This window comes from Megascapheus bottae, unplaced genomic scaffold, assembly GCF_031878675.1.
Source record: "Megascapheus bottae isolate mThoBot1 unplaced genomic scaffold, mThoBot2.hap1 HAP1_SCAFFOLD_48, whole genome shotgun sequence".
Lineage (NCBI taxonomy): Eukaryota > Metazoa > Chordata > Mammalia > Rodentia > Geomyidae > Megascapheus > Megascapheus bottae.
The window spans coordinates 511,535-534,212 of NW_028327313.1; the positions used below are offsets into that span (position 1 = coordinate 511,535).

The following is a 22,678-nucleotide window of genomic DNA, read 5'->3' on the forward strand; positions in this document are numbered from 1 at the left end:
TGGTATCTACCTTCCTATGTTCTCTCCACTTGACCCCAGCCAGGGGTCTGACAGATGCTTTCCAGCAACTTATTCATGTCCTCCTCTGTATTGGCTGACAGCTAAGGAATGAACTCACTGGTCTGGATGCCAAACACAAATCCATGTGATTGTTTCTCAATCTGGAAGGTCTTATCAGATTTCTATCCCCACAGAGGCGCAGGTTGATGATCCTCCAGGGCTTCTTAGATTGTTCTCATAGTAATTCACAACTTTGTCATTACTTGTCTAGCTAATTCATGAACTAAACTAGAATTCCCTCCAGACTTAGATCTGCATGGCACTAGGACACTCAAGTGTGCATTAGGTGTGGGGCCTGCAGGTGGATCAGAGGCTGTCTAACTTGGAGGGTATTTTTCCAAAACAGGAAATGAAATACAAACTTAGAATCTGCTTTCATGAGGTGACAATCTCTGGCAGAAGTTCTTATCAAATGATGCACTGCCTACTTCCAGCGTAGGACATGGGTTGATGGCCCAGCACCACAGAGGTGTATTCACTCAGGCCCAACATATAGGCTGGGACCCTGAACTTTCAGGTAGCATTTGGCTTTAGCGGTCATAAGACTTTAGTCTACAAATGATGAGCCCCTCCCATGAGGCATAGAGGATGGACCCAAAGTGCAACTCAGTAACTGAGCAGATCAAGCTTCCCATCTTCAGTAGGGTATGGTTTGAAAACTGCATAGCTAACATTTGAGGTTCTGTTTGAAGCCAGTCCAGAAAGGAAAGTCCATGAAACTCTCATTTCCAGTTAACTGCCAAGGAAAAGACAAAGATAGAGATTAAGCTCAAGAGAGGTAGAGAGGCATCTGTGAAGAATGGTTACACCCTGCAGCATCCACACTATAATCTTGAAAACACTTCTGCCTGCATCCCATCATGCAGCCAGCATCTGGGCGTGACAGTGACCCCAGTGCCCATGGGGTATTTGCACTGTCTCTGACATCTGTGGTGTGAACCTCATTGTGTGGTGTCTGCAAAGAGGTGTCAACCCTGCAGAAGGAATCAACTGTGCCCTAAGTCGCACTGTCCCCTGGAGCCCTTAGCATTCCCCCATCTGCACCCCTCCTGTGGTCTCTGGTCCTAGGGAGCCCTCCTGCCCTGTCCAGCACTCACATGAAGTGCATATTTCTTCTCCTGGGGCAACTTCTCCACAGAGAGTACCTAACATGCCTCCTCTCCATGGCAGGGGGAGATCCTGCCAAAGCAGCGAATCAGTGATAAGGACATAAAGTGATGAATAGAATTTTAGATCCTGATGGTAGACTGTCTGCAAAATCCAAGGGAGAATGGCATTGGATGGGACCAGGGATCAGGATGTGGGCATGGAGCTTCCCTGCAAAGGGAGGGGTGGGGTAAGTCACAGGCTAGGGCATGCACCGGATGGGCAAGGGGCCCTGGGCACTGCTGGGCCACCCCCTTCTGCATCTCAGCCTTTGACTTTGAGCTCTGTGATTGCCATGGTGTGCACAGTCTGTGCTCTGGCTGGCAGAAGAATGGGCCCTTGGAAGACAAGTATAGACCCTTTGTGAATGTGGGAAGGGGTAGGCTGGACACCCAGTGGACATTCAGAGGAGCTGGGAGTGGAAGCGAGGGGGGTGCAAGGAGTAGGTGAAGGGTGGTGGCAGTCACAGTGAAGGCACAGGTGGCTCTGTCTGTGGGGTGAGTGCCTCCCTGCAGGCACAGCACTGCAGATATCAGAATTCCGCATGAAAAGAAAAAGCTGGAAATGATACTATGGTTCATATGGTAGAGTATCAGCCTTGAGAAAAAGAGCTCAGGGACAGTACCCAGGACCTGAGTTCAAGCCTCACGACTCAAAAAGAAAAAGTGAACCAGGACTGTGAGAAGGAATCTGATACTCTCTTGGTCTGTCTAATCAGACATAAGAGGAGACTGGTATAGGTTGTGGATAGACAAAGAGAACACCTGCCCCCATCCAGGCTTTCACCATGTCTCATCTCATGTCCCCAGCTCTTCCTGTCCTGCATGCAGGGACAGCAATGTAACTAGGGCTACGTTAGGATCACCTTCACCCCTGTGATGCCATCTGAATGGTAGACCTCTGTCCTGGCATGGGGTGTCATGGTGGCTGAGCTGGTGCCCTCACCCTAGATGGAGAGCAGCCACTGACATTGGTAGGTCTGGAGAGATGTGTTCCACAGCTATCAGGCCACCCAGCCAGGGAGCCATAACCACCCCTCACCCAGCTAGAGGCCAATGGTTATCCAGGTGCTGATACCACCTCACCCCCTACCGCCATGGCTCTGGGTACACGTGACATTCCCTCCACAAGGAGCATGACAAAGTGAGGGATCAGGAAGCTGCCTATGGGCTTCAGATGATGGCCAGGCTGGCACCACGGATGGCCTCACTCTGTCACCACCTTCCCCTGCCTCCATCTTTCCTTCATCATGCCTCTTTACCTCCCACCCATTAACCCTGGAAACCAAAGCACTGGGCTCTCATCATTCCTCTCATCTCTTCACCCACCTCCCATGCGTTAATCTCTCTATCACTTCTACCCCCCACACATCCCACCACTAGCCACCCTGTAGCTTATGAGGATCCCACAGGAAGCTCTTGATGAAGGGCTTGTGTACATGCAACAGAGTCCCTCTCGCCCCCTCCAGCCTGGTCTACCACAGAATAGGAACAGCCAAGTAGACAAACACTGCAGCAGAGTTGCTCTGCTGCCATCCTCATTTCTTCATGGCCAGGACTTGGCTCTCCTCAGCCTCTCAGCTCAGTAACCAGAACATTGTGCTTTCACAGAGCCATGGCTTCCAGTACCGAGGGCCACAATGAGCTCAAGGTGATGCCAACCCCCCATCTCTATACACTTCTAACTATAGAATGGGAGCTGATGTTCTCTTCTGGGACCCCATCCACTAGGAGGGTCATGTAGATTTCTATCGTTGCTCATCATGGTGACCCTGTGGTTAACGAGTCACTGCTGGGGCTTCTAGTTCACCACATATAGAACCCATACTTCATCACTTTTCTTAGAAGGACTGATGACTTCTAAATATTCTCTAGTTTTAAATTTCTAGTTCCTTCTCTCTTTCCTTTCCATCTTTCCCTTCCTTCCTCCTTCCTCTCATACTTTTTTTTACCTTCCTGGCCTTGAACTGAAGACCTGGAGCTGTCTCTTAACTTTCTTTGCTCAAGGTAGCACTCTAGCTCTTGAGCCACAGCTCTACTTCAATCTTTGTTCTTGCTCTAAACTGGAATTAAGAGTCTCATGGGTTGGTTTTAAACCACAATCCTCAGATCTAAGGTTCCTCAGTATGCCTAGAATTATAAGCACTATCTAATCATGACAAATTGCTTATTTCTTTTTAAACATATTTTGTTCTTTCAAGTGAGCCACCAGCCACTCATGCAAGAGCATTACAGCATCCCAGCATTCCTTTTGTCTCCAGTCTTATTCCATCAATCTCACAATGGCCATCAAATTAACCTGTAGCATGTTTGAAATCCCAAGGAATGTTCTCAATGCCATGAGAAGCCCCCTTAAGCTCTGTCTCATTTATGCCCAGCCCCCATTGCATTTCCACATGAGCAGTGGTTTAGGAGAAATCACCTGACCATCTTCTTTTCCTCACCATTCAAATCTCATCTTTGGAGTCATTTCTCCCAGACAAAGAGGAACATGACCCATGGTTCGAAGGCAGCTCCAGCTTCATACTCCCAGACACCAACACCCGCCACTACCTGCCAGACACCTGAATTCAAGAAAAATGTTTTCGCTAGCCCTGAATCTTATGAACATAGGCTATAATATGCTTTAACTTATACAGTGCATTAATTTTATTAAATGGAATAAACATGTGGCATCAAACTTAAGAATCATTACACCTGACTATCAGTGAAGTGAAAGAAACTGGTTCAACATGGAAAAACAAAGGGAACCTGAATTGGTAGGAGAAAATAAGAGATGAGTGGCTGATTGAATAAGATAGCAGTGAAGAAGAGGAAATAGAAATGCATGATTTTTTTGTGAAATTCCTCAATATCTCAGTGTATGTTAGCTTAATGTATTATCAGCCATAACCATCCAGGAGACTGTTGTCATGACAAAGAAACATGTAGTATGGTTTTATATATGCAATCATTGCACAATGAAAACATGGAATAAAATACTGTACTTCAAATACCTACCACATTTCTCCCTATATCTAGTTGACTCTCTCATCCCTTGGATTTTATTTTTGCCAATCCTGGAGCTTGAACTTAGGGCCTGAGAACTGTCCTTGGACTTTCTCAAGGCCAGAACTCTACCACTTGAACAACCACACCACTTCCAGCTTTTTCTATGTATGTGGTACTAAGGAATCCAACTCAGGTCATTGTGCATGCTAGGAAAGCACTCTACCACTAGGTTAAACTACCAGACCACATCCCTTGGATTTCCATAATCATCTTCTAACTAGATGCTGTTCCTCATCTTTTCCATGTTTCTAATTTTTTGGGGGGGTGTCATGGGACTAGATCATGCCTTGGGCCATGTCCCAGAGCTTTTCAGCTCAAGGCTATCACCTTACCCTAGCCTGGGGGCTGTCTCTGTGGTCTTCAGCTCAAGGCACTACCCTTGAGCCAAGCCCCACTTCCCATTTTCTAGAGGTTAATTGGGGATAAGATTCTCAGCTTCTTATGGGCCTGGGCCAGCTTTGAATCTTGATCCTCAGATCTCAGCCTCCTGAGTAGCCAGGATTACAGGTGTGACCCACTGTTCCCGGCCATGCTTCTAATTTTTTTCACTACTGTAAGTTTAACAAATCTATGTCTTCGTGTGCTTTGGTACAAAATTCTGAAGGGAGCTCATTAAAGGAATAATTAGTGGTGATAGAAGATATTCATCCTCCTGTTAATTTCACCTCGAGGACAATGAGAATACATAGGTTCTTCACATTATGAACACTGGTGTTTTATTAAAACTCATTCAGCAGAACAAAAGAACAAGCTAAGAGTCACTAAGTCACATGTGATTCATCATCAATGATTAATTATATATAAAGGAAGCACTGAAGTCATTTGGATGAGTTACTCATCCAAAATCAAATACTTAATACTCTTATCTCTAGCCACCAAAGAAACCATAAGTAGAGCTGAGGCTCAAATGGAAAGCATTAGAATTGAGCAGAGATGCTTAAGGAGGGCTTATGTTCTAAGTTCAAGCTAAACGACTTGTGTACACAGACACAGACACAGACACACACACACACACACACACACACACATATATACCCACAATGTATCCCCAAAACTGTGTCCTTACATGTTTTCTGAATGTTTCATAAATGAGGCAAAAGGTGATGAGAAATATTTTCCTATTGTGCAAATTTTGCAATAAACAAGGAGTAGTATCTTCCATCATACCTTCCATTCAAAAATTGAATTTGAAACAGTTAAGTCATTTGTGTTTTAATGCATGGACCACACACACAGCAGACTTTAGGGGAGCAGTGGAGAAATTGATGCTCTCAAGTTCTTGGCTCAAATTGTGACAGTCTTTCCCCATCCATCACTCCCCAGACCATCGTGGAAATTATCTTATTCCAGTCTCAGTGGGCCAGAGTTCTTATTACTGTGTTAATAAAATCAACTTCACAAACCATTCCCTTTTATAGAAGCCACAATTCAAAAACTTCACTCCCTTAATTACTTGTAAAGCCTGAAATATTAATGTCCCCCATTTGTATCCACTTCCTTTGGATAATATTCAGGGACATCACCAATAAACACAATGACAAATGTTGGCTCAGTAAGAGCCCAAGGCTGAAGAGTCATTTCCATTACACATTACACCTAGCTTACATCTGCCATGAAGGATTTCTCTGTATACATTAGTAGTTTCCCTCTCCCCCCACATCTCGCTCTCTTTGGTGACATTACTCAGGCTTGAACTCAGGACCTGAGCTTCTTTTGCTCAAGGTTAGCACTCTACCACTTGAACTACAGTGCTGCTTCTGGCTTGCTCTTCTTATGTAGTAATGAGGAATTGAACCCAGGCTTTTATCCTTGCTAGGTAAGCCAAACAGTAACCTATTATAGAGGTTTCTGACAAGGGTTTTCCTATGTGCGATTTATTTCTTCTGTGAGTGCTCTTAATGCTTGCTGAAGGATGACTTCTGTTTTGAAGACTTCCCCTAGTGCTTACATATTCAGATTCTATATATAGGTAAATGTTTTCCATTACTCAGAATTTGTCTTGTGTATGTTCTGAAATGAACTGAAGACTGACTTCTGATTAAAAGTCATTGCACATTTGTTCTATTCATTAGTTTTTTTTCTTCTATAGGAATCAGGTTTGTGATGAACACAGAGGTATGCCTTCCAGGTCAAACAAACACTTTCCAAGTTTGTAATATTCATCAGGTTTTTCTCTCCTATGTGCATTCTATACTTAGCCATGCGTTCATGATGGACTTTTCATATTCCCTATATTCATACGGTTTCTATCCTGTGGGTGTGGTGTCATGCAAATTCAAGCATGACTTCTTGAAAAACTTTCCCTTTTATTTCATTCATAGGACTCTCTACTGTGGTTGTTTAGTGATAAATCCTGAGTTGTGCCTTCTGGGTTAAAGACTGAACATTTGCCACATTCATTAAGGGTTTTGTCTTTTGTTGGTTCTGTGACATCAGCTGAGTTTTCTTCCAAAGACTAAAAAGTCTTTCCAACTTATTACACTGCTAAGTTTTCTCATGTGTGTGAACTCTCTTATGCTTCCTGAGGGGTGAATATTGCGTGAAGGACTTTTACATTCATAAGGTTCCTCATGTGTGAATTCTGTTATGCCTCTCGAGATTTGACTTCCACCTGAAGGCCTTTCCACATTTGTTGCACTCATATACTTTCTCTCCTGTGTGTGTTCTCTGATGCAAATGGAGGGAAGACTTCCATTCAAAAGACTTTCCACATTGGTTACATTCATAAGATTTCTCTCCTGTGTGAATTGTCATATGTCTATTGAGGTGTGATTTCCATGTGAAGGACTTTCCACATCTTTTACAGTCATAAGGTTTCTCTCCTGTGTGTATTGTCTGATGAACACGGAGTTTTGACTTCTAGGTGAAAGAATTTCCACATTCACTACATTCATAAGGTTTCTTTCCTGTATGAGTCCTATTATGCCTATCAAGACATGACTTCAATTTGAAGGACTTTCCACATCTTTTACACTCATAAGGTTTCTGTCCTGTGTGTATTGTCTGATGAACACGGAGTTTTGACTTCCAGGTGAAAGACTTTCCACATTCACTACATGCATAAGGTTTCTCTCCTGTGTGAGTCCTATTATGCCTATCAAGGTATGACTTCAATGTGAAGGATTTTCCACATCTGTTACACTCATAAGGTTTCTCTCTTGTTTGTTTTCTCTGATGAACACAGAGTTTTGCCTTGCAGCTGAAAGACTTTCCACATTCACTACATTCATAAGGTTTCTCTCCTGTGTGAGTTCTATTATGCAAAGGAAGATATGACTTCCACCTGAAGGTCTTTCCACAGTCGTTACACTCATAAGGTTTCTCTCCTGTGTGTGTTCTCTGATGCAAATTGACTTCCATCTGAAAGACTTTCGACATTGCTTACATTCATAACCTCCTGTGTACATTATCGGATGTGTAGTGATGGTTGGTGTTAAGTACAATATTTTTCAACGCACAGTACATTCAGCATTTTTCCTCCCTCCCAGAAGAATTTCTTGGGCAGGGAGAACAGGGTTATGATACTGCAGCTCTTTTGGACTATTACAATTGTGACTAAAATGCTCTGAATATCTGAGGGATTGTTCAACAACAGGAGACACATGAGACCTATATGCAGCATGCATCTCCTCAGGCTCAGGAGTGAGAAGCATGTTCTGACACTTAATGAACTCCTCAGTCCTCATCCCTAAGGTGTTCCCATTATGACTAATTAGCTCTGGCTTATGTGTGGAGCTCAAATTAAAAGTTGTTGCTACTCTCACATTTTCCTCCGCTTCCATACTACTTGCAACTGCTACTTCACAAAGACATTCATGTGTACTTTCCTGGCAGGTCTTAAACACATTCTCCATTACTTGGACATCTAAAATGAGTCATAGAAAAAAGACACAAAGATACATGAGATACAAATATTCCTTAATGTAAAGGTAAGGACTTTACTTTTCCATCCTAAGTCTTAGATATTTTAAAATATAAAAATGGAAATTGATTTGTGAGAAATATATGCATTTCTCCCTAACATATTAAGAAAATGATATTGTACAATGACCAATAATGCCTGTGTTTTAGTTTTCTTTTTATATCACAGGAAATATTTATTCAAATACCCAACTATGTATTGCTATGGTTTTAGACGGAGTAGTGCCTATAGTATACCTATAGCTCTATTTTTCAAATACTGTTTTGTTTATACATTGGGGAATAACTGCCTTTCTTTTATTTTTGAGAAACAATTTATATGTAGTACTGCTTTGCTCATTTTTAAAAATTTCTTTTTTTGGGGGGGTTTGTGTTTCATAGGCCTGGGCCCTGTCCCTGAACTCTTCACCTGAAGGCTAGCCCCTATCTTTGAGCTACAGCGCCACTTCCTGTTTTCAAGAGGTTAACTGAATATGAGTCTCAGGTCCTTTTGTGTCTGGGCTGGCTTTGAACCTTGATCCTCAGATCCTGAGTAGCAGCTAGGATTACCTTACCCAGCTCCAATGCTGCCTTGCTTTTTAAACACTAAGTGAGGAACAGGAATAGTTTTTAGATTCAGAGGCCACAAAAGTCGTTTATATGCCTGTTTGGCTTTGATCTAAGCAAGAATGATTCTTGAGAGTAAGGACTTACACCTACATCCCTTCAGTTATAACTCATCACTAAAGTCTCAATTTAGGTATTTGTGGGAATTTTCAAATTCGTTTCTTTCCAATTAAAGTCTCATCAAAATTCCTTTTCTGTCATTCCTGTCCCTCAGAACCATGGAAGACAGAAATACTCAAGCTCATTGTCTAGATAATTTTCTTCAATAGACTAAAACTTTGTTGTTTTTTTTCCTTCCAGTCCTGGGCTAGAACTGAGGACCTGGCCACTATCCATGGGTGTTCTTAAGGCTAGAAGCGTACCAATTAAGTCAATACTTCTGGCTTTTTCTATATACGTGGTACTGAGGAATCGACCCCTTGTTTTTGTGAATGTTAGCAAGAACTATACCACTAGGATCAACTCCTGGCTGGAAACATTTGGTTCTGAATATGAGTCTCTGCATACCAGCGAAAACCTATTATACTTACTAGAGAATAAAGCCCTGACTTATTCCTTGTTTCCTCATACCTTTATAGTCTTAGTTTCAAAGAAAATGAAATCTCATTTATACATTTCTTTCCTTCTTTCTTTCCTTTTGTCAGTCATGGGACTTGAACTCTGGAACTGGGTGTTGTCACTGAGCTCTTCGTTCAAGGCTACTGCTCTACCTCTTGAGCCACAGGCCCAATTCCCATTTTCTAGTGGTTCATTGGAGAGAATAGTCTAAGGTCCTTTTTGATCTGTCTGGCTTTGAACCTTAATCCTCAAATCTCAGCCTCCTAAGTAGCTAGGGTTATGGGCATTAGTCACTGGCTCCCAGCTTTCTCATTTTATTTTGTTTCACAGTGATTTCCACAGAGAAATCTATCTTTAACTCTACTGCCACATAGAATTAATTATATCATCATATGATTCTTGGGGCTGGGAGTTCGGCCTAGCATGCACAAAGACCTGGTTCAGTTCCTTGGTAACACATACAAAGAAAAAAGCCAGAAGTGGTGCTATGGCTCAAGTGGTATTGAGCTAGCCTTGACAAAACCATGCTCAGTCCCTGAACCCAAGCCCCAAAATGCCAAAATAGAATGATTCTTGATTTACTCACAAAGAATTTCCTAGGTTCCACACACAGGACTTAGTGTAACTAAGAACATTATTGCTCAGTACATCACAACATGAACTTACCAACTGGGCTCAGGCTCCAACATCAATATGAAGATGCATTAACTCACCTGTGATATTCTTGTCAGAGGAATTTCCTATCCATGGTTCTGCACCTTGCTTTAGCTTGACAATCAATACAGGTTTGGGAACACAGGGCCCTGTAAATTAGAAACAGTAGAGAATTATTGCTTATGCTGTGTCTTCATTGCTGTAAGATCTCAGACATCCCACTCTCTTCTTATTTCTCACTGGCTCAATGGTTGACTTTTCCCCAGTTCTGGATTCATTTTGTATGGCATAAACTTAGTTCTTTTGCTCAAGGCTAGCAATCTAGCAGTTTGAGTCCCAGCACCACTAACATGCATGGGTCTTCATGCATGCTACGCAAGCACTCAATCACAGGGCCAAACTTTCTGCCCTCCAATAACATTTTTGAGGGGTTTCATGGGAACTTTTCTGCCATTGTTGTCTTCAAATTAGAATTCTCAGATTTCTTCCACCTGAGTCTCTAAGATTATAGCCGTGAAACATTGCACCTAGTGCCAGGTTTCCAGTATAAACTCACTGTTTAGTGATTTGTAGATCTCACTTCCAATTATGATATATATTCTATTCTAGATAGTTTATCCACTTACAATTACTGTGTAAGTTTGGAATGTCATCTCCATTAGAGGGAACATAATTTAGAACTTTTGTCAAAGTGTTGAATAGGTATCCTGAAGAATGAGTTCAAAATTACCTTAAGGTTTCTTTAGAAAGAAATGATACTTCTCAGGGCCTGGAATCTTTCATTTAAATAGTATTGAAAGTTTGATAAACATTCACGTATCTGCAAAATAACAAGGCACTTGGCCTTGCAAGTGAATTTGCCTTTTTGCTCACCTAAGGACACCAGGTTGCTGTAAGTCTCCAGCATTACATCTCTGTCCAGGGTCCTCTGAGCATTGTCCAGATGCTGCCACTCCTCCCAGCTGAAATCCACAGCTACATCATCAAATGACACCAGCGTCTGGAATGGCACATTTCCATCAAGTAATGAGCCCTGAGTTATAAACACATCATGTCTGGAATTTTATTCTTCTACATGAATGCTTTAGACTTACATAAAATATTGACATGAAGAGCTTAGGGACGGTGCCCAGGCCCAGAGTTCTAGTTCCATAACCCACCAAAAAAAAGCAAGCCAGTTGCTAGTGGCTCACTCCTGTCATCCTAACTACTCAGGAGACGGAGATCTAAGGACTATGGTTCAAAGCCAGCCTGGCACAAAATTCCATGAGACTCATTTCCAATTACCCACCAGAAAAAGGCTAAGGGCTTGTGGCATATCATGGTAGAGCAATTGTGGTACTGACAAGAAAAAGGGGGGGGGGTAGATTTAGGTTATAAATGAAATTACACCATTGAAAAGAAACTACATTATGTGATGGCATATACCGGCAATGTCAGAATGTTGCAAAATCTTAGGTTATCAAGTAAGAATACAGTGAAGTACATCCAGAATGTTAATTTCCTATGTCTGGCATAATAATCACTTGGGGAAGAAACTTATTTTTTTCTTCTTCTGTTTTATTTTTGTGGGTTGTAGGGCTTGAACTCTGGGCCTGGGCACTGTTCCTAAGCTCTTCAGCTTAAGGTTATCATACTACCTATGAAGCCACAGTGCCTTTTCCCATATTCTAGTGGTTAACTGGAGGTGAGAGTCTTACAGACTTTTTAATGGCCAGGCTGGCTTTGAACCAAATCCTCAGATATCAGGCTGATAGCTGAGTAGCTCGAATTACAGTTATAAGTCATTGCACCTGGCAAGAAATTTTTTTCTTGCTGTTTTATACTACTACATCTAGTTTACAGTACATTTTACTTTTTCAAAAACACTAATGGTTCAGACTGAGGATGGACTTTGTTCTGTACATAATGGGAAGTGGCTAAAAAGGTAGACTGGTAGGTAGCCGTGAGCTGAATAACTCAGTGGCAATACCTAGGGTAGGACAGTAGCCTTGAACGGAAGAGCTCACAGCCCAAAGTCGAAGCCCCATGATTTCCCCTGCTCTCCCCTACCCCCCCACAAAAAGGAACAAAAGTCTGGAGATTGGAGAGGATTTTCTCTAAAGAATATATACAAATGGTGGTTCAAAATATGGAAAGAAGTTCAATATCTATAATCATGAGAAAAATTAAAATTACAATGAAATCACTACTTTAAATATGTTAATATAGATGTAGTTTTTAAGAAAAAGAAACACACACACACAAACACACACACACACACACACACACACACACACACACACACACACACAAAACCAACTTCCAAACTCTACTCTAACTATTACTGGGAAGGTTGTGAGAAGAAAGAATTCTGGTATATTTCTGGAAGGAATAAAAAACAATCAAAATTGCATGGAGAGTGCTAAAAAAGAACTAAATGTAGAATTACATAGGAATGTGGTCCAACACTTCTATGTCTAGATTTGTACCCAACAGAAGATAAAGCAGAGACTAGAACAAATATGTGGAGAATCACTTCACAACTATTCATAATAACCAAAAGTAGAAGTATGCAAAACAGTGCATTAAAAAGGAAGAACATTTTACAATATTTTACAGATGAATCTTGAATACAGTAAACCAAATAAAATACAGCAGTCATAAAGGAACAGCTAGGGTATGATTTCCCTTCCAGAGCTTCCAAAAATCAACAAACCCAAATAGCCAAAAAGCATGATATTTCCAGAAAATGGAGTAGAGAGAAACAGGAGCTGCATGTTTAATGATTATACGTGGAGACGAAAATTGCTGTAGATGGAAAGAATGAAGAGCGAACTGTGCCTTAAACAATGATTAATGTAGCCACACAGGATGGGACACACCTATACTCCCTGATCTTGGGAAACTCAAGAAGGATTTCTAGCCATCCTAGACTACATGGAAAAGTCTATCATCAAAAGGAATGTGGAGGGGCTGGGAGTTTGTCATAGTTTTAGAGTGCTTGTATGAAGACCAGGGTTCAATTCCTCGGTACCACATATATAGAAAAATCCAGAAGTGGTGCTGTGGTTCTGGTATTAGATAACTAGCCTTGAGGAATGCCGAAGGAAAGTGCTCAGAAGGAGTTGAAGCCAAAGGACTGATTTAAAAAAGAAAAGAAAAGAAAACAAGGCAGCTGGGCATGGTGGGCATGGTGACTCACTTCCATAATCCTTCCTACTTAGGAGGCTGAGGTCTGAGGATCAAGGTTTAAAGCCAGCCTGAGACTCATATCTCCTATTTACCTTTAGAAAATGGCAAGTAGGGCTTGGCTCCAGGGTAAGGTGGTAGCTCAGAGCTGAAGAGCTCAGGGACAGTGCCCAGGCTGAGTGCAAGCTCCATGACCCACCAAAAAAACAAAACAAAACAGAACAAAAAAAGAATATGGAAAGATCTGGATTCTGTGAAATTTATCAGGGATATAAATATGTCTTTTCCTGTTCAAATAACAAATTAAGTGTTTGGAAACATTTTCAAAGTTTTTACCTAGAAATTTACACTACAAATGGAATTAATAACAAACACAGATGGACAAAAGGTACAAATTATTATAATGTGTACCCTGCTTTTAGTTTTGTATCTTTCACTGACTCCTGTTCAAATGAGTCACATATTTCTTAATCATTTCTCCCAGTCGATATAAGCCACACATGTTAGCTTGTACTGAACTTCTTGAGAAATCAAAAGCAATTACTAAGCAAATGTCTGTTAGATTTTGCCAACAGTGATATTTCAAATATAAAAACCTTACTCACTGCATTATTTAGTATCAATACCAGCTTCTATCTTACACTGGCAGTGGATAAGAATCTTCAAATGTATTGAACAGAAAAAATAAAACTACAGTACCACATCAAATGAGGTTAGACCACATAAAGGCAATACAATCAGGAGAAATCAAATTATTTGCTGGGTATTGATAGGTGGTACACAGAAATTTCTTATACTGGGACCAATAGTTTGGCCTAATGGTAGTGTGCTTGCTTAGCATACACGAATCCTGGACTCGAGTCCTTGGTACCACTTGCACAGAAAAAGCCAGAAGTGTTTCCATTGCTCTAGTGGTAAAGCTCTATCCTTAAGAAAACCAAAGAACACTGCTCAGGCCATGAATCCAAGGCCAGGACTAGCAATATAAATAAATAAATAAATAAATAAATAAATAAATAAATAAATAAATAAATAAATAAATTTCTTGTAGGGAGCCTGAATCTGAGCTGAAAGTAAAAAATTGAGAGGTTGGAATTCTACCCTGATGCCACTCTGAGAATAGGCCAAGGAAGAGTTACAACAGACAACTCTGGAGAGGATTAAGAGACCCTTCTCAACTCTCTTCCCCTTTCTGAGTGCTGCAAAGGCTGCGAACTGAACCTTGGATGATGTTGACTTTTTTTGCCAGTCTTTGTTCTTGAACTCAGGGTATGAGCACTGTTCTTGGGCATTCCTCAAGGCAGGCACTCAACCACATGAGCCAGAGCACCACTTCTGCCTTTTCTTTTTCTGTTTTTGTGGGTCCTGTGCATTGAACTCTGGGTCTGGGCGCTGTTCCTCAGGTCTTCAACTCAAGGCTACTGCCAATCCCTTGAGACACAGAGCCACTTCCCATTTTCTATTGATTGATTGGAGATAAGTGCCTCTCAGTCTTTAGTGCCAAGACTGGCTTTGATACGTGATCCTCAGATCCCAGACTCTTGAGTAGCTAGGATTACAAGTGTGAGCCACTGTGCTTGGCAATTCGGGCTTTCTCTGCATATATTGTCCTGAGGAATTGAACCTGGGTCTTTGCGCATAATAGGCAAGCACTCTACCACTAGGCCACACTCATGGCCCTGCTGTTGGCCTTAAAGGCTAGGTAAGGTGAAGGTCACATCTGGACTTTCTCTGGGCTCTCTTTTATAGACTCAAAAAAATAAGTGAACAAGTGTCTCTCCCAAACTATTTTTGGCTCTGATTGTAGTTTCATATAGATGCTTTATTTTTTACATGTATCCATGATAACCTTGCCTGTGTGAACTCTAGCAATGCAATAATACTTGCTTTTGTGTACTGAAGTGCCAGTGAGTCTTGAGATCCCTGGCCTCCCATTTCCAATGTCCCCATGTCTCTATCTATTTATGTCTTTGTATTTTTCTAATTTTCTTTGGCACTGCAATCTTGTACAATTGTCTAGGGTTACAGTTACCAACAATTTTCTTACATTGTTGATAAGAGAAGTATCAATTTAAAGGGTGTGATGGCTCACGCCTGTCATCCTAGCTACTCTGGAGGCTGAAATCAGAAGATATCTGTTCAAAGCTGGTTCAAAACGTTGAAAGCCAGCTCAGATCCAACCCAGGCACTGAAGTCCATGAGACTCTCATCTCCAATTAACCAGTTAGAAAACCAGAAGTGGTTCTGTGGCTCAAGGGGTAGGGTGGTAGTCTTGAGTTGAAGAGCTCAGGGACAGCATCCAGGCCCAGAGTTTAAGACCCACACCTCACAAGAAAAAAATCTCAATTGAAAGAATCATGTCAGCAAAGGCAAAAATTGATCAGGAAAGCAGAAAGGAAAACTAGCTCCCAGACAGATCATTTGAAGAAAAGAAAAAAAGTGAGGGACATATGGAGGGAAGAGGGACTGAGTAAAAGAAAAAGAGACAGAGAAAAACAGATGCAAAAAAAGAGAAGAGAAATGAAGAAAGTTACTGTGCAGGAAACAGTGAAGACAGAAATTAGAGAAAAAAATCTTGTGAAGACACCATACAAAAAAAGAGGGATTTCTAGAAAGACCACAAACTGCATAATCAAAGATAGCCTAAATTTCACATAAGACAAAGACCACAAAAAATTCGAAGAAGCACTTCTAGAGAGTAAAATACTTACAGCTTACTCAGTTTCCTAGAACATTATAAGGCATGTATGTATGAAAACCCTATTTTAGCTACTCCACTAAGATTTCATTAAGATAATACACTGTTACTCATGAGGATGTGATTTTTGACTAGCTAGTAGAGTACCTTCACTTTCTATGAGACATCATCTCCTATGTGTCACTGCATCATATAACAAATGTGACTTTTTTTGCCAGTCCTGGGCTTGAGCACAGGGCCTGAGCATTGTCCTTGGGCTTTCTCAAGCCTAGAACTTTACCACTTGAGCCTCAGCACGAGTTCTGACTTTTTTTTTCTATATATGTGGTACTGAGGAATCAAACCTGGGTCTTCGTGCATTCTAGGCAAGCACCCTCTCACTTAGCCAAACTCGCCGCCATTACTTTTTCTTACATGTAAAAAAAAAACTATGGAAAAATCGACGCAAATCTGCACTCAACTTAGAATGTGCAGATTTTAAAGTTTGCTGAACTATCTTTATGTGCCTTATGCCCATGTCCCTGAAGCTGTTTGCTCAAGTCCCTAAAACTGAATATTTTTCTGTTTTCACATCTTGAACACACTTGGATGAATAAAATGAAATGTAAAACAATGTAAGAAAAAGAAACTCACCAGAGATTCTTTCATTCTTTCTTGCTGTTGAGAATGAACACATGACTCTGGAAGCATGGCTGGAAGAGAATGCAAATGAGGTAGTCAGGAAAGAACCTGTGTGATTTTGCCTCAGATTTTACTATTCAAAACACTATACAAGTTGGGTATGGTGGCTCATGCCTTTACTCCTACCTACTCAGGAACCTGAGATCTGAGTATCAAAGTTCAAAGCCAGCCAGGATACAAAAGAACCTCAAGAAAATGGGAAGTGGGGCTTGGCTCAAGGGTAGTGTAGTAGCCTTGAGCTGAAGATCTCTGTGACAGTGGCCAGGCCCAGTTCAAGCCCCAGGACTCACACACACAAGAAAATGGTAGCTAAATAAATAAAATAAATAAACCAACTAACATGATGCAAGGGTTGGAAAAGCAAAAATTGTTTTCTTTTCTTTCTCTCTGTCTCTCTTTTTTTGTCAGTCATGGGGTTTGGACTTTGAGCCTAGGCATTATCTAGGCTGAACTCCTCAGATCTCAGCCTCCTGAGTAGCTAAGATTACAGGTGTGAGCCCCCATGCTGGCTAAGCATTCCTTTTTTCTTTTTGCCAGTCTTGGACTTGATCTCAGGGCCTAACCACTGTCCTTGGGCTTTTCTCAAGGCTAACAGTCTACCACCTAGGCCATAGCACCATTTCTGGCTTTTCTATTTATGTGGTACCAAGTAATCAAACCCAGATCTTCATGTATGCTGGACATACACTCTACCACTAGGCCAAACTTCTGGTCCCGCATAAAGCTTTCTTATGGGAGCAGAATCTTTTATGTTTCAAATAACACCTTAAACTCTTCACCTAGGACCAATCCACACTCCTTTAACTGGTAGGCAATATAAAAGCAATTCATTTCCAGGTTAAACCTGTAAAGAGCCCTGGAAATCCTCCTTAACAATCATACTCAATAACCATACAACATAAAATATCCCAAACAACCATCCTCAGCCAAGGATGAAAAATATTGGATTTGGGTTATTTTTGCTGTTGTTTGTTCGTTTTGCTTTTTAGTTAAACATGGGACTTGAAACACCAGGCCTGGGTGCTGTCCCTGAGTTCATCAGCTGAAGGCTACCACCCTACCCCTGAGTTATTCAGCTCAAGAATACCGCCCTATCCTCCCTTGAGTCAAGCCTCATTTTCCATTTTCTAGAGGCTAATTGGAGATAAAAATCTCAAGGTCGTTTTGTACCTGGCCTGGCTTTGAACCAAGATGCTCAGATTTCTCAGCCTCCTCAGTAGTTACCATTACAGGCGTGAAGCGTGAACTACTGCACCTGGCTTGTTTCAGGTTGTTTTATTAGAAACAGAATCTGTATTTATAAGTCAGTATTGTGGTCCAGGAGTTTGGCTTAGTGGTAAAGTGCTTGCCTGGAAGGCATGAAGACCCGGGTTTCATTCCTCAGTAACACAGAGAGAGAAAAAGCCAGAAGTGGTGCTTTGGCTCAAATTGTAGAGCTTTAGCCTTGAGAAAGTCCAAGGACATTGCTGAGGTCCTAAGTTCAATCCCCGACTGGCAAAAAAAAAGTCAGTACTGTAACTGGGCTTTGGTGGCTCCTGGTTCTAGCCTTACCTACTCAGATTTCTGAGAGCTGAGGATCAAAGTCAGCTGGAACAGGAAAGTCTGAGAGACTTAATTCTGCAATGAATAATCACAAATAGCTAGAAGAGGAGAGCTGGCTTAAGTGGTACTATATTAGACTTGAACAAAAATGGCCAGTACCCAGACTAGGCCATGACCTCAAGGACAAGGAGTAACACACAAAAAAGGGCATTCTATTGTATTTAAATTATATATATATTTATTACTATTATTATTATTGCCAGTCTTGGGGCTTGGATTCAGGGCCTGAGCACCTTGGGCATTCCTCAAGGCTACCATTCTACCACTTGAGCCACAGCACCAATTCTGGCCTTTTCTGTGCATGTGGTACCGAGGAATTGAACTCAGGTCTTCATGAATAGCCACTAGGATATCCATCTGACCATAAATTATATTTTATCAATTGTTTTAGAATCCAAGTTTAGTCAGTCTCACTTGAAGTGATGTAAAACAGGCTCATAATTCTAATGGAGAAACTGTAATTTGTCAAGAACAGAAGAATAAAGTGGAAAAGGTCCCTGCACTCAAAACCATGACTTCATGTCGTGGCTAATAATTAGGCTCTGGAGTATTCCTCAGGCCAGCTCAATTTATTTCCTAAAAGTTGTTGTAAACCTTCAAACATCACCAGGTAATTGAGAGTTTTGGAGGAGAGTACCATGTGGGAGAACCAATTATTGCTTAAGGCAAGGAAAGCTAAAAACATCTTCCTCTTCCTGTGCTTTTCTGCCTCTACTGTGTAGGGCTTGTCAGATTTGGTCAAGTCTGTCCTTTAGGAGGGAGACTCCTATTAAAGGGTAACCTCCTTCAAACATTGACCGGCTCCCTTCCTAAAAACAAAGGACCAGCACACACTACTCCAATTTTCCAATGTAGAAATGTCTCTAGACACAAGGTTGTGTATGAACAAGGGTGAATGCAAGCCAGCAGTGCTAAGAAGGATAACATGGCAGTAGCAAAGCAGAAATTCTTCTAGGAGAAACAAATCTGCCCCCCAAAATGTAATTATAATAAGACTCGAGGCAGCACACACACTTCACAATTTTGTTAGTTTTTAAATTGCTTATTTTAAAGCTAGGCAAAGTGAATAAGAAGGTCATATGGGTTAACAGCAGAATCCCTCAGTCATGGAGACTGAGAACCACCCAACATGCTCTAGGAGCTTAAGGAGCAGGTTTCTGCCATCTGGAGACACTTAGGCTAAGGCTAACAGCAGCACAAACTCATGAATCCTACACAAATCCTCCACCTCAAACTGGAGGAACACAAGGAAGGTAAACGCTGGTCTTGAGCCCAGACATTGGTTCTGTAGCCTGAGATCCCTTCAAGTCACAGCCCCCAAGGTCCACTGAAGACATCCTGGGCACTTGGCCTGGGGCTCTGACCTACAGAAGGCAAAACTGTACTTCAGAGTGCTTCCAGCAGCAAGGCAAAGGGAGAGAAACCAGGTCTTGCAAATAGAGAAAACCAACCTCTCCCCCAAAAATAAAAACCCAGCACTTTTAGAGGATTTGCACTCCAAAGGAGACTACCATTCCCATGATGTGCTGTGACATAGGCTTGTTACAGAGGTTCAACCAGTCCAGTGCCATACCCTAGGTCCAGGAGTGTGTGGGTGCCTGGGGACTTTTCTCTCCTAGCTGTGGGAGCTAAGTTGAGTTTCTTCTTAAGTCATGGTTTGTCTCCTGAAACACTGTGAGACCAACTTGAAAATGAAATGTTTGGGGAGCATTAGATGAGTTGCTTTTTTAATTTTTAGTTTTAATAATGTAATTGAGGTTATAAGTCTGTGTTGGTTTTATTTATTTATATTTTGAACTTCTCCACTCTCTCACTTTAGGTATTTTAAATCCTAGCTATTCAGAAGGCTGAGATCTGAGGATCAAGGCTCAAAGCCAGCCTGGGCACAAAAGGACCTGAGACTCTTATCTCCAATTAATCTCTGGAAAACAGGAAATAGGGCTTGACACAAGGGTATGACAGAAGCCTTGAGCTGAAGAGCTCAGGGACTGTTTTGAGGCTGAGTTCAAGACCCAGGACCCTCCCTCCATACCCCCCCACGTATTTTGCATGGCAGGTGCGATGGCTCACATCTATAATTCTAGTTACTTATGAGGGAAACTGAGATATAAGGATCACGGTTCAATGCCAGCCTGAGCATGGAAATCCAGGAGACTCATCTCTTTTTAACCACTAAAAACCAGAAGTGACACTGGCTCAAAGTGGTGGGGCACAAGCCTGGAATTGAAAAGCTCAAGGACAGCATCCAGGCCCACAGTTCAAGCCCCATGACCAAAGGGTGGAAGAAAAAAAAAGTATTTGCAGCAACTAAACTAAATTCCTGGTCTTTTTTCCACTGCTCTCATGTACACTTAATGTATACACTTAAATAAAATCACAGGATTGTTAAGTAGATATAAGGCACAATCCTTAGATTTCTCAAAATCTAACAATAAATTTCTTAGACACTCCCAAATTCCATATATAAAATGTTAAGGACTTTTTGGTTACTAGTTTTTGAATTCTGCCTTTCCTCTAAGGGTTTTTTTGTTGTTGTTGTTTTTTGTTGTGTTTTTTTGTTGTATTGTTTTGTGCTATTGGTGCTGTGGCTTGAACTCACAGCTTGGGCATTGACTGTGAGCACAGCTCACAGTTAATAATTTCTTTAGATAACTAGTGAAAAGTTTCCATACAGGGGTTTCTTAGAGCATGGTACATCACTGCTACCCACTCCATTGCTTTTCAAGAGGACCTCAGACTTGTCTTCCCAGACCTTATCCATTAGCCTGTGGAAGAGATCCTGTCTTCCTCCTTTATACGTGACATGCCCTGCTTTGCTCTTAAAGGTTTATTGTGAATGTTTCATACAACATGATTGGAAGGTCAGTAGGGAATTTTTATGCCTGCTATACAGTCATCCAGGGTATGGGTTCTGCCTATTTAGTGGACTTAAAGTATTCCTCATGAAAATGGAGATTGTAGGGCATATTTGGATGTATAGATTTCTAGTTGAGAGCACCTAAAATAATATGAAGGAAAATAGCAAACTGCCTTTTTGGAAAAGTAAATTCCTCAGTAGCAAGGAGATAAGATCAGGTAAAAACGGGATGCTTTCAAGCCTAGCTGTGCAGTCTAGTTTGCATTGTCCAATGTTACATTATTTATACATTTATTTCTCAATGTTTTATTTCTTATTCTGGTATACATAGAATTGACTCCATACATTATTTTTAACTTGTTCATTTCTCACAAAAGCTCAATTATTACTTATTATTATTATTATTATTATTATTATTATTATTATTATTATTATTGCCAGTCCTGAGTTTGGGCTCAGGGCATGAGGACTGTCACTGGGTTTTCTCAAGCTCTACCATTTGAGTCACAGAACCACTTCTGGCTTTTTTCTATGTATGTGGGATCAAAGAATCAATCCTGGGTCTTCAGGCATGCTAGGCAAGCACTCTACCACTAGGCCAAATCCCCAGCTCCAATTATTATTTTATATAAATATTATATCCTGTAATTTCACTGAACTTATTGATTATACTAATGGTGTAAGGAAGACCACCAGAAGATGGCATGGGAGAAAGATCAGACTGGAAGATTTTAGGAAGGACATGGAAAGGCTCCAATTCCAGGAAATGGACACCCCATCTTTGCCTCTTCTGGCCAGGAGAGGTCTTTGATGTCCTCAATTTCCTAGCCTTTACAAATGATGCAGAGGCCAGCACCTCCTTCCCAGGGCCTGTGGAGAATTAAGTAGATGAGAACTAAGGCAGAGTAGGGGCTCTATAGGTGGAATCTCACCTTCATCACCAGCCAAGGACTGAGTTAAAGAACTCACTTTCCCTCCTTGCTCTCAGAAGGTTCCCACATACCTAGCACCTTCTACTTTACTCAACTCTTGGAAAGAACCAGTTCTTTCCTTCCCAATCCTCCCTCTCTTTATGTCAGTCATGGACTTGAACACAGGGTCGGGGTCCTGTCCATGAGCTTTCTTGATCAAGGCTAGCTCTCTACCACTTTGAGCTGCGCAGCATAACCTCTGCATTTCTGAATAGAATCATAGGTGTGAGCCACTGAAGTCCAGATCATTCTCCCACCCACTTCCTTCCTTTCTATCCTCTCTTTTCTTTCCCTTCCTTCCTCAGTCACACCCTCTCTCCCTCACTGGCTCCCCCTTTTATTTCTTTGTCTGTTTTTTGTGTGTGTGTGCATCATGGGCCTTGAACTTGGCCTGGACACTGAGCATTGCAGCTCATGGTGACTGCTCTACCCTTGTGTCAAGACACACATTCCATTTTCTAGAGGTTAACTGGAGATTGAAAAGTCTCAGGTCGTTTGGTGCCTGGGATGCCTTTGAACCCTGATCTTTAGTTCCCAGCCTCAAGAGTAGCTAGGATTACAGGTGTGAGCCACGGCACCCAGCTGAGATTAATATTTTTAAATTTTCTCTTTCCATAGAGATTTCTACTTAGTACAACACATTTTATTAAAAAGCCTGGCTCTTTCTTTCATTTTGTGCTAGCACTAGGGCATGAAATCAGGG

The 22,678-nt window shown here is 41.5% G+C and overlaps 1 pseudogene; it reads right to left on the reverse strand.

Annotated features, from left to right (window-relative positions):
- Positions 1-1,470: 1,470 nt before the first annotated feature.
- The window catches only part of LOC150040080 (uncharacterized), a 92,432-nt pseudogene continuing 71,224 nt past the window's right edge, over positions 1,471-22,678 (reverse strand).